This window comes from Mandrillus leucophaeus, unplaced genomic scaffold, assembly GCF_000951045.1.
Source record: "Mandrillus leucophaeus isolate KB7577 unplaced genomic scaffold, Mleu.le_1.0 Scaffold67, whole genome shotgun sequence".
In the NCBI taxonomy this organism is placed as follows: domain Eukaryota; kingdom Metazoa; phylum Chordata; class Mammalia; order Primates; family Cercopithecidae; genus Mandrillus; species Mandrillus leucophaeus.
This window is the reverse complement of record NW_012107252.1, coordinates 3,087,573-3,099,618: the sequence shown is the minus strand read 5'-3', so window position 1 is coordinate 3,099,618 and position 12,046 is coordinate 3,087,573. Positions and strand designations below refer to the sequence as shown.

At 44.2% G+C, this 12,046-nt stretch overlaps 1 long non-coding RNA gene across 1 annotated transcript in view; it reads left to right on the top strand.

Moving 5' to 3' along the window:
• The window catches only part of LOC105555064, an 11,102-nt gene extending 10,353 nt beyond the window's left edge, over positions 1-749 (top strand). Inside the window, exon 3 of the long non-coding RNA XR_001008419.1 lies at positions 537-749. This is a non-coding gene — a long non-coding RNA (uncharacterized LOC105555064). The remainder of the gene's footprint in view (positions 1-536) is intronic.
• The last annotated feature ends 11,297 nt before the right edge of the window (positions 750-12,046 follow it).

The following is a 12,046-nucleotide window of genomic DNA, read 5'->3' as shown; positions in this document are numbered from 1 at the left end:
AGACAGAGTCTCACTCTTTGTTGCCCAGGCTGGAGGGCAATGGCATGGTCTCGGGTCACTGCAACCTCAGCCTCCCAGGTTCAAGCAGTTCTCGGGCCTCAGCCTCCCGTGTAGCTAGGATTACAGACACCTGCCACCACATCCGGCTGATTTTTGTATTTTAGTAGAGACGGGGTTTCACCATGTTGCCCAGGCTGGTCTCGAATTCCCGAGCTCAGGCAATCTGTCCATCTCAGCCTCCTTCCAAAGTGCTAGGATTACAAACATAAGCCACCATGCCTGGCCCCAAACCACTGCTTATTCTTATCTGCTGTTTTGATTCCAGCCACCATAGAGTGTGAGGTAGCATCTCATGGTAGTTTTGATCTGCACTCCCCTGAAAGCTGATGATGCTAACTATCTTTCTATGTGCTTATTTCTTTACTTCTTATTAGCCAATCTTGCATTACTCCAATTCTCTGTAATAGTTGAGTAGTCCTTATATTAAACCTTATCTAGTCAAGTTACCATGTGATTTATCTTTTAATTGGATCCAGACTCCTGCAAGATGAGTAGTCAGTGACTTCCTGAGTAGAAATCAGATGATCTACAACGGTTTTAAAAATAGAGAACAGAAGAGTAAAGCTGAAAAATACTTTGTCACTGGCCAGATACTCCCTTTAGAAGTAGGTAAGAGGCCTGGTGTGGTGGCTTATGCCTGTAATCCCAACACTTTGGGAGGCCGAGGCAAGCAGATCACCTGATGTCAGGGGTTGGAGACCAGCCTGGACAACATGGTGAAACACTGTCTCTACTAAAAATACAAAAATTAACGAGGCGTGGTGGTGGGCCCCTGTAATCCCAGCTACTTGGGAGGCTGAGGCAGGAGAATCATGTGAATCTGGGAGGTGGAGGTTGCAGTGAGCCAAGATCACCCCATTGCACTCCAGCCTAGGTGTTCAAGGCAGAGGTTGCAGTGAACCAAGACTGCACCAATGCACTCCAGCCTGGGTGATGAGTGAGATGCCATCCTAAAAAAAAAAAAAAAAAAAAAAAAGTTGTAGCAGAAGGATAAAAACATGTATGGGAACTTTAAAAACCTTTAACTCAAACAGTGGCTTTTTCCTATTGAAGGAAGGATAAGGGAAAAACACATTAGGAAGCCTTTCAGTAAAAATGTAATGTCCTCTTTCTTTAAAAAATAAAAAAAAAACTCAAGCAAGATGGCATATTAGGATTTAATGATAGCTGGACACGGTGGCTCACGCCTGTAATCCCAGCACTTCGGGAGGCCGAGGTGGGCGGATCACGAGTTCGGGAGAAGGAGACCATCCTGGCTGACATGGTGAAACTCCATCTCTACTAAAAATGCAAAAAATTAGCCAGGTGTGGTGGTGGGCGCCTGTACTCCCAGCTACTAGGGAGGCTGAGGCAGGAGAATGGCGTGAACCCGGCGGCGGGGAGCCTGCAGTTAGCCGAGACTGCGCCACTACACTCCAGCCTGGGCGACAGAGCGAGACTCCGTCTCAAAAAAAAGAAAAAATTTAACGATAGGGCCAGGCACGGTGGCTCATGCCTCTAATCCCAACACTTTGGGAGGCCAAGGTGGGTGGATCACCCGAGGTGCAGAGTCCAAGACCAGCCTGGAGTTTCAGCCAACATGGAGAAACCCCGTCTCTACTAAAAATACAAAAATTAATCGGGCGTGGTGGCACATGCCTGTAACCCCAGCTACTCGGGAAGCTGAGGCAGGAGAATCGCTTGAACCCGGGAGGTGGAGGTTGCAGTAAGCCAAGGTCGTGCCATTGCACTCCAGCCTGGGCAACAAGAAGGAAACTCCGTCTCATTTAAAAAAAAAAAAAAAAAAAAAAAAGATTTAATGATGATATAATTATTTGTTCTGTTCTTTTATGTGTAAAATACATCATCAGAAAATATAGGCCGGGCACGGTGGCTGACGCCTGTAATCCCAACACTTTGGGAGGCTAAAATGGGTGTATTATTTGAGTTCAGGAGTTTGAGACCAGCCTGGGCAACACGGCAAAACCCTATCTCTACAAAAAAATACAAAAGAAAAAAAAAATTACCAGGGCATGTGGTGTGCACCTGTAATCCCAGCTACTCAGGAGGCTAAGACTTGAGCCCAGGAGATCAAGGCTGCAGTAGCCATAATTGCATCCCTGCACTCCAGCCTAAGCAATAGAGCAAGGCCCCATCTCAAAAAAAAAAAAAAAAAAGAAAAAGAAAAAGAAAACATAAACGTTACCTTTCCTTGCTATTATTTCTGAAACTTTACATGTTTTAGGCCTATGCAGTAGTTCCATATTGTTTATCTCCTCATATATTTTTTTAGAAAGGAAAGACATATTTTAGAAAAACTATGCTGGACTATTGCAAAGTAAATAGAACTACGCCAGCAGCTATGCCATCTTAACAGTCCCAGCAAAAGCCATTATTACACACCTGAGTAAAGCAGTGGGCACACAGGGAGTGGTGCCTGCCCTCAAGGACCAGAGTGATGCATGCAGTTATGGTATAAACAAGGAACAGATGTTATGAGATTATGGCAATTAATAACTGTCTGGGAGGCTCAGGAAAAGCTTCAGAGGTGTTGCCTGAATTAAACTGACTCTGGGAAGCTGAAGCAGAAGGGCAGGAGAGGGATTATAAGCCATGCTAAGGAGCCTGAAATTTATCCCATTGGCAATGGGGAATCACATACATAGAGAAATGACATAAATCTGTTTTAGAAAGGCTGCTTGTGTAGCAATATGGAGAACAGGCTGGAGAAGGCTAAGCACAGAGCAAGAAGAGGCCATTATAACAGCCCAGGTCATTTGCCCTCAGAGGGGATGCACACCTTGAAGGGCACTCAACGTGATTCAGCAGGGTATTGGAAGAAAAATACTACAACTCCTATTTATAAACTTCTCTGGTATTTAATTTCATGGACACTGGCCTCCTAAGTCCCTGAGTCAGATGTCTGTGGCACATGAGGTTCAGGAAGACTCCTCAGGAAGTGTGAAAATTCCACAGCGTGGAGCGTGTGGTACTGCCACTCACTCATTCACGTCCTAATGTAGAACGGTTCATGCAGTACAGATGACATCAATATGGTTACTTTTGTAAAAATTGGATGTTAAAAAGATTTTTTTATGGAACACTTCATAAATTTGTGTGTCATCCTAATCTTCTCTTTATCGTTCCAATTTTAGTATATGTGCTGCCAAAGCAAGCCCGTAATAGGATATTTTAAATAGGATCATAACTAAACTTGACAATGAGACAGTGAGAAACTCTGAAACGTGCACCATGAAGAAGTTTTCCAGTTATCATCTGTTTTAGAACTTAAAGAGCAGTTACGTATTTTTCTTCTACAAAAATGTTGCTGTTCTCAGTTTGGTGACCTTTCCTGGGATGGCAAATGTAAGTAGCATGGCACCTAGCAGATACTCCAAATAGACTAACAGCTGCCCTTCCAAGATAAACATCTATTTCGGTTGATGCAAAATTGTGGTTTCTGCCATTAATATTATCAAAGGCTAGAAATTAGCTGTTTTTTAAAGAAAACCGTTGAGTGCATTTTGAAAATAGACTTTTTAATGTTTCCATCCTTACGTTGTTACCAAAAGAATATAAAAGTCACACAAAAACTCTTATCTATATACCAGCAGTTCTCAAAGTGTAGTCCAAGGACCCTCAAGGGTCCCCAAGACCCTTTCAGGGGGTCCACGAGTTTAGAACTATTTTCACAATAATTCTAAGACATTATTTGCCTTGTTCACTCTCGTTCTCTTATGAGCGTCCAGCAGTTTTCTAGAGGTTACATAACATGATGAGGTGACCACGATTATTCTCCCAGTTAACAGTATCTGTGCTTGTGGGTTACTGTGATTTTTGAGACAGGGTCTCACTCTGTCATCCGTGCTGAAGTGTACTGCCATGATCACAGCTCAGTGCAGCCTCAACCTCCTAGGCTCAGGCAATCCTGCTGTCAGCCTCCCTAGTAGCTGGGACTACAGGGATGTGCCACCATGCTTGGCTAATTTTTTAATTTTCTGAAGAGATGTAGTCTCACTATGTTACCCAGGCTGAACTTTTTTTTTTAGACAGAGTCTCACTTCGTCCCCCAGGCTGGAGTGCAGTGGCATGATCTCGGCTCACTGCAACCTCTGCCTCCCAGGCTCAGGCAATCTTCCCACCTCAGCCTCCCAAGTAGGGGGTACCAGAGGAGTGTGCGACCACGCCTGGCTAACTTTTTTGTATTTTTGGTAGAGATGGGGTTTCACCATGTTGCCCAGGCTGGTCTCAAACTCCTGAGCTCAAGCGATCCCCCCACTTCGGCCTCCCAAAGTGCTGGGATTATAGGCGTTGAGCCACCGCACCCAGCCAAGAACATTTTTTATCATTTTTTTTGTACTCAGTGATTTTTAAAACATTAAATATCAACAGACAATACTCACAAAGATGAAAGTTATTTGGGAACACTCAATAATTTTTAAACTTTAAGGGAATCCTGAGACTAAAGAGTCTGAGAACCACCGCTACATACTTTAAATCCTCAGTAATAGAATTTCCTGACTTGTTTAACATATTCCAAACAAAAGGGTTCAGTGTTAAAAATACATGAACATGCCACCTTTCAGTTACTTTGCAAGAAAAACTGACATCAAGGAAGAGGAAATTTATGATATATAGATAAATAATAGGCCAAGGCAGTAGATGACATTTCATCAAAGTAACATAAATTAAGTCCTACAGGAGTTCAGAGAGGAGGAACTCATGTCAAGCCAGGATGATCAGATAAAGAATCTAATGGAGAATAAATATGAACTAAACTTCCATTATCATCTTTAAAAAAATCATCAGAAGATGACTGAGGAGGAGCAAAATTTCAGGGGGAAGAAAAGTCAACAATGACAGGCCAAGGAGAAGTGTGTATGTTTCAGCAACCCCATCCGGTGAGGTTTTTTTTTTTTTTTTTTTCTGAGACAGAGTCTCGCTCTGTCGCCCAGGCTGGAGTGCAGTAGCCCGATCTCAGCCCGCTGCAAGCTCCACCTCCCGGGTTCACACCATTCTCCTTTCTCAGCCTCTTGAGTAGCTGGGACTACAAGCGCCCGCCACCACACCCAGCTAATTTTTTGTATTTTTAGTAGAGACGGGGTTTTACCGTGTTAGCCAGGATGGTCTCAATCTCCTGACCTCATGATCCGCCTGCCTCGGCCTCCCAAAGTGCTGAGATTACAGGCATGAGCCACAGCGCCCGGCCTACTTTTTGTATTTTCAATAGAGACGAGGTTTCAACACATTGGCCAGGCTGGCCCCGAACTCCTAACCTCAGGTGATCTGCCCGCCTCAGCCTCCCAAAGTGCTGGGATCACAGGTATGAGCTACTGCACCCAGCCCGTATGGTATTCTTATCACCTGTCTCTTTTTTATCTCAAAGTAATTCTCTTATGCCTAACACTCCCAGCCCGGCATCATCAATCACTTAAAATGCATATCCTTGTTAGTATAATGGTGAGAAAAAGAATAAAATAAATGCATAAATAAAACCACAACGTGGCGGGGCGTGGTGGCTCACGCGTGTAAACCCAGCACTTCGGTAGGCAGAGCCAGGCAGATTGCTTAAGCCTAAGAGCTCGAGACCAGTGTGGGCAATATGGTGAAACCACATCTCTACAAAAAATACAAAAAATTAGCTGGGTGTGGTGGTGCGTGTGTGCCTGTGGTACCAGCTATTTGAGAGGCTGAGGTGGGAGGATCACCTGAGCCTGGGAGGTTGAGGCTGCACTGAGTCATGATCATATCATGCCAGTGCACTCCAGCCTGGGTGATAGGGTGAGGCCTTGTCTCAAAAAAAAAAAAAAAAAAAATCCCCCAATTTTTGGCTTTTTTTTTTTTTTTTTTTTGAGACGGAGTCTCGCTCTGTCGCCAGGCAAGAGTGCAGCAGCGCGATCTCAGCTCACTGCAAGCTCCGCCTCCCAGGTTCGCGCCATTCTCCTGCCTCAGCCTCCCGAGTAGCTGGGACTACAGGCGACTGCCACCATGCCCGGCTAATTTTTTTGTATTTTTAGTAGAGACGGGGTTTCACCTTGTTAGCCAGGATGGTCTCAATCTCCTGACCTCGTGATCCGCCCGCCTCGGCCTCCCAAACTGCTGGGATTACAGGCGTGAGCCACCGCTCCCGGCCAATGTTGGCATCTTCAGGCAGTGAGATTTAAGACTAGTGATCACCTACCATGAACCAGGTAATATACTAAAGATTAGAAATATTACAGCTGTTGTTTTTATTGTTAAACTATTGTTTGTATATACCTATTAATAGCACAAGACCAGGCTTTTTACATCTATTCCCTCCAATCCTCAGAGCAACCTCGCAAGGTAGGAACCTTTGTGCTCATTTTCCAAATTTGAAAACCAAGAAGACATGAGATTCTGAAGCCTATCCAAGGTGACACAATAGAAACTGGTGAGGCTATTACTGAAATCCTGGTCTGCTGCTCATCTAGCCCTAGGAAGTACACAGACATGCCCCTCACATATTGCAGCAGCCTAACCAGCCTTCCGTTCAGTCTCACCTCATTCTAACCTCTCATCCTGCATATTTTATGACTCTTGTGTAGTAGGCATGGTACTATGGCTGCAAACCTCAGAACTCCCCACGTGAGGGAAATAGCTATTCACTATTCTGCCTCTTCCACACAGTGATGTTCCTGAAAGGCGAAGCTGATCAAGTCTCTATCTTCGAATCCTTCAGTGGCACCTAATCACCTTCAGGATACAGCTCTAATTCCAGAACTCACAAAGACCTTCACATCTATTCTTGACCGATTTCTGCAGCCTCATTTCCCATACACTCCCCAAACAGGCTCCGTACTCCTGCCACACCAGTGTCTTTAGGATGTAGCCACATTCTTTGCTTCTAGGCCACGGCACACATTGTTGCCTGTGTGAAAAGCCTTTTAAACCCATATCCACCCAGCTAGTAACTACTGATTTTTCAAGATGTAGGTCAGATGTGAACTTCCTTAGAAAACCACTACTCATATTCCCCATGATATCCGGTGCACTTTTAGAAGATCCCACAAGACCCTCAACCACAGCCCTTGTTATAATGTATTCTAACTGCATCTGGTTATAATGTATTCTTTACTTGCTTCTGGTGCTACTAGACTGGAGGCTCTCTGAGGCCAGGGACATGTCCTTCATACCTATCAAGCCACCACCTAGCACAGAGCCTGGCAGAGCTCATGTTCAGTACGCATTTGTGGAATGATGAGAGCACCTGGTCTAGGAGAGACAGAAATGTATACAATCACATAAAATAATAAAAATGTGAAAATAAGATACAGTAGGGATGCTGTCCAAGGGAGAAAAAAGGTGCGGAAATCCAGGGGAACCCTTCTACCTGTATCTCTGAGGGTTCCTTACCTGATTTCTCAAGTTTCTTCTAATCTTGCTGCAGCTAGTTAGAAGCACTCTGATCATGAGTGCTTACTTTGAACCACGTGCTCTGCAAAGCATTTTACATGAACTGACTTGTTTCTCACCACTGCCCAATGCATTTCACTGATGAGGAAACTGAGGCTCAAAAATAAGATTCCTGCTTAATGTCAGACAACTATTAATAGTGGAAGACCCAAGATCTGAACCCAAATCTTCTGTCTCCTGAACCAGGGCTCCAACCGGTACTGTTTCTACTGTCTGTCAAAAGTTTTCACCTCCTCCCCAAATACCAAGTTGGCTAGGTTCAATTAAACCAGTAAGGTTAAACTAAGATTTGTTTTTTTCTTTTTTTTTTTTCAGATGGAGTCTCGCTCTATCGCCCAGGCTTGGAGTGCAGTGGCGCAATCTCGGCTCACTGCAAGCTCCACCTCCCAGGTTCACGCCATTCTCCTGCCTCAGCCTCCTGAGCAGCTGGGACTACAGGCGCCCGCCACCACATCCGGCTAATTTTTTTGTATTTTTAGTAGAGACGGTGTTTCACCGTGTTAGCCAGGATGGTCTTGATCTCCTGACCTTGTGATCCACCCGCCTTGGCCTCCCAAAGTGCTGGGATTACAGGCGTGAGCCACTGCACCTGGCCTAAACTAAGATTATTTTTTAATTTTCACCATTTGAGTGAAAATGCACCTAAAATTATTACACATTTCTCGATTTCTTATAAATTGAATACCTTGAATATAATTTAACTTTTATTTTTTGCTATCTCAGAACCACTGCTGTATTTGTTACTAAGAATGCTTTAACACAGTAAGTTTTGTAAAAGACATTCTTCAGGAATGACTGTTATAACCGGGATGTAACAGATTGCCCTTGTATCAACACCCTTGGCCTGTGAGCACTTACAAGTGCTTGTAAGAGTTTTGACTCTGAATCTACCACTACCCCATGCCTAGTTAGAGCTATCATTTCTTGCTACTGTCAATGTTTGCCTCTAGCAGCCCATCTGATGTGCTACCTCTAATCTTCAATGGGCTGTGATACCATAGACAAGGTAGCAGTCATTAGTGCTATGCACCAAATATTTCTGGCTCTTTGCTTCCCAGACATATGCTAACACTGAAATTCTCTAACCTTCTTTAAAGTTAGGCATGGCTGTGACTTGCTTTGGCTAATGAAAATGTGAATGAAAGTGACATATGCCATAGTGGGACAGAAACTTGAAAAGCCAGTATCCACTTGACCACTATCTTTTCATTTAATCAAAATGGTCATGGCAGTACCATATTAAGACGGAGTTTCTATCAGCCTCAGTCCCTGAGTGACTGTGAAGAGTTTCCTGTACACTCATGCTGGACACATCACATGAATGAGAAGTCAAGTTTTGTTCTGTTACGCCACTGAAGTCTTGAGGTTTTTGTTAGTGCAACCTAATCCAAGGTATCTATATCAATACAGATCTCTCAGTAAGGGATTCTCTCACATAAACAACTTTATTTATAGATTTTAATGACAAACATTTTGTTTGGATAAAGAATTATCTTTGCCTCCATCCTGGTTCAAAGCTATTTTTAATAAAAAATATATTTGCCAAGTACCTACTATGTACAAAGTTGGATGATGAAGAGGACAGTCTATGTCTTGAAATAGCTTCAGTCTTATATTGTGGGTAGAAGCAGGATTTAAGGCAGTTATCGCAAAAAGGCAGACTCTAATGTTATGGTGGTTTAAACTTTAAACTTAAAGAGGACAGACATCTCATCTAGATGGGAAGAAAAGTACAGACAAGCTTCACAAAGGAAGTTCTGTATCAAATGGCCCTGAAACACACATAAGAACAATTAGGGTCAAGGAGACTACTTAAGATAGAAAAAGCCAACATGAGCAAAGATACAGAGCACAAACAGCAAAGCACAAAGAGCAAATAGTTCCACTGACCTGGAAAATATGAGAATGGCAAGAAATCAGTTTGCCCATATTGCCCATGCCAGGCTGGTCTGTGCCTAACTCAACAGATAATGGGGAGCCATTCAAAGTCCTGGCTGGAGAAGTGACAAACTTGGAAGTGATGGCAGTACAGATAATAGAGGGGAGGAAGGAAAAAAATGTTAGGGGGTTTCTGTGGTAATTCACAGGAATGGTCCAATGGCCCCAAATCAGTGTGATGACAGTAGGAGTGAAAAGCAGCAGATGCCAGACTGAGTACGGACGCTCACGCCTATAATCCCAGCACTTTGGGAGGCCAAGGCGGGCAGATCACTTGAGATCTGGAGAATTACTTTAACCCGGGTGGTGGAGGTTGGAGTGAGCTGAGATGGGGCCACTGCACTCCAGCCTGGGTGACAGAGGGAGGCTCTGACTCAAAAACAGAAGCAGATGCCAGAAACAGTGTGGAAGTAGGGTCAACAAGAGCTGGCACCCAACCAAAAACACAGGGGAGAAAAAAAGAAGAAAAATAAGAATAAATTTAAGGTACAGCTTCTGGGTTGAGAGAACTGTTATTCCAAGTAGCTGAGGTGAATCAGAAAAGCGACAACGGGCTAGGTGTGGTGGTTCACGCCTATATTCCCAGCACTTTGGGAGGCTGAGGTGGAGGATTTCTTTTTTTTTTCTTTTTGACTGAGTTTCACTCTTGTTGCCCAGGCTGAAGAGCAGTGGCGCGATCTCAGCTCACTGCAACCTCCCAGGTTCAAGCGATTCTCCTGCCTCAGCCTCCCGAGCAGCTGGGATTACAGGCGCCTGCCACCACCCCTGGATAATTTTTTGTATTTTTTTTTAGTAGAGACGGGATTTCATCATGTTGGCCAGGCTGGTCTTGAACTCAAGGTGGGAGGATTTCTTGAGCCCAGGAGTTCAAGACCAGCCTGGGCAACATGGCAAGACCCTGTCTCCACAAAAAAAATTTTTTTTTTTTTTTAATTCGCCAGGTCACCTGCCTGTGGTCCCAGCTACTTGGGAGGCTGAGGCGGGAGGATCGCCTGAGTCCAGGAAGTCAAAGCTGCAGAGAGCCATGTTCACTGCACTCCAGCCTAAGGGACAGAGGGAGACCCTGTCTCAAAAAAAAAGAAAAAGTGACAATGGTAAGTAAAGTGTTACCATATTCCTGATAGTTAGCTCCAGCTTCCTTGGAAATAAATTCTATTACTTGTTTACTCTTTGCACCATACAGGACAAAGGTACCTCTTGGATTAATGCCATCAACCCACCTTTTGTGCAACCTCATATCCTGCTTTTTCTGCTAAGAAACTCCCTGCAACCACCCATGAGCATCTCAGGTTCCCCTGCACCTTTGCCATCCTCACTTTCTCATCTGCTCACTTCTTCTTCTTCATCCAGCCAGGCCTACCCACTCTTCATGACCCAATTCAAGCCTCAGCTTCCCTGTGAAACCTTCCTCAAACACACTGATTTCTCCTTTTCCCGGTTTCTCATAGTACCTACCATCTTGGAATTCTAGAGACCATATCATAGTTATCACTGTCATGTGTGTGCTTTATTCCCTCAACTATATTATAGGCCCATTAGAACAAGTTTCTTATCTTAAATGGTTTTGAGTTTCCCCTCAGTCAATGCCTTGCATAAAACATATACTCAAGAGGCGTTCCATTGATTGATACAAAGTCTGTTAGTCTCTAAGAACATGAATGCCTTGTTTCATCATTTTTTATTTTTATTAAGCCATGGTTAGACAGACATGTGAAATGAAGAGATTCACCACTTAGTATCTCAAAATATTCTTAAGAATTTCTAATCATAGGAGGAGCTGTTATTGCCTTAAGAGATTATTTGAAAATATCATTTGGTAATAAATTTCTGTGCCAGCTTCCTTTTAATCCTCTGTTGACTTGAAAGTACACCAAACATTCCGGTGATCATCTCTACAAGATAATTCTGACTTAGAAACAACCTAATTTGTCATGGGGACTATCTTACTTTTAGTAACCTAGTAAGAGTTTTTTCCTACCTTCATGTCCAGCTATCTATAATTCACAGTACATCCACTGAAAAGTTTTGAGTATTTTACTTTCTGAGGTCATAGCTGCCTTCACTGGTCCCCCATTCAATTAATTACATTCAGTTATAAGATTTCACTCCTTCCTCATACGTGAAGGAAACATAAACAAAAATGAGGCTTACTGAGAAATCATAAAAAGGGACATTGTTGTAAAAAGGAATCCAAAATGTTCATGGGACACTCTCTTAACCAAATCTGCTCTTCTCTCTAAGATATATTCTCTTGCAAGCAAAAGCACCGAGGAGACAACGGGGGAAAGTGCCAGAAGGAAAGGAAGCAAGAGAGGCGTACTTTGCTGATCAAACTGATCCCGGTTCTGGCCCCCCCTAGAGCAGTAAGCAATGACAACGACTACCCATACGCTGCCGATTCCCGCTCAGGCGCTCCCTGGACTTTTCTTTCCTCTTCCCACAGCAGGGCCCGAATGATGGTGTCGGGGCTCTGCGCCAAGGTGCGCAGCGCTGCGGGGTCCCGCACAGAGATGACCTCAGACCTCCTGGCCCGCGTCCGGGCGGCCTTTCCCCCAGGCTCGGCGGCCCCCACCCAGGCGAAGTCATCCAGATACCGGGTCCCCAGCCCGAAGGACGACTGGGCCGTGCCCCGACC